Genomic DNA, 454 nt, shown 5'->3' on the forward strand with positions numbered 1-454 from the left:
ACGTCTGCCTAACCTGAAAGCTTCTCTAGGGGTAAGAGGATCACCTAAAGGACATCAGCCAGAAGGTCTGAGAACCAAGTACGTTCTGTCTGAGATGAAATCAACTTCACTTGATCCAACTGATGATCTACCTTCAGTCTGGGATGACTGGGACTCCTTGTCACATTTTTGACTCAACCAATCTGCGAATTGGGATGACCCCTAAAACCACTGAAGTGGTAACAGCCTCACCCAGGTTTATTGAAATGAAACCTGAACTTTTAAGAGATGTTTTCGGTTGGCTAGACTAATATGACTGCGAGTTCTGAATGAAGATTTACGAATCGATGAATGGGTGATATTGTCAAGTTTTATATAATTAAGGATGTCTGTCGAAGACCAAATATTGTGAATGAAAATTCCCAGTTGAACTGAGGTAGTGGGAGTTTCAAACTTTAAGCTGCTTTTGCCAAAG

This window comes from Dufourea novaeangliae, unplaced genomic scaffold (assembly GCF_001272555.1).
Source record: "Dufourea novaeangliae isolate 0120121106 unplaced genomic scaffold, ASM127255v1 scaffold23, whole genome shotgun sequence".
Lineage (NCBI taxonomy): Eukaryota > Metazoa > Arthropoda > Insecta > Hymenoptera > Halictidae > Dufourea > Dufourea novaeangliae.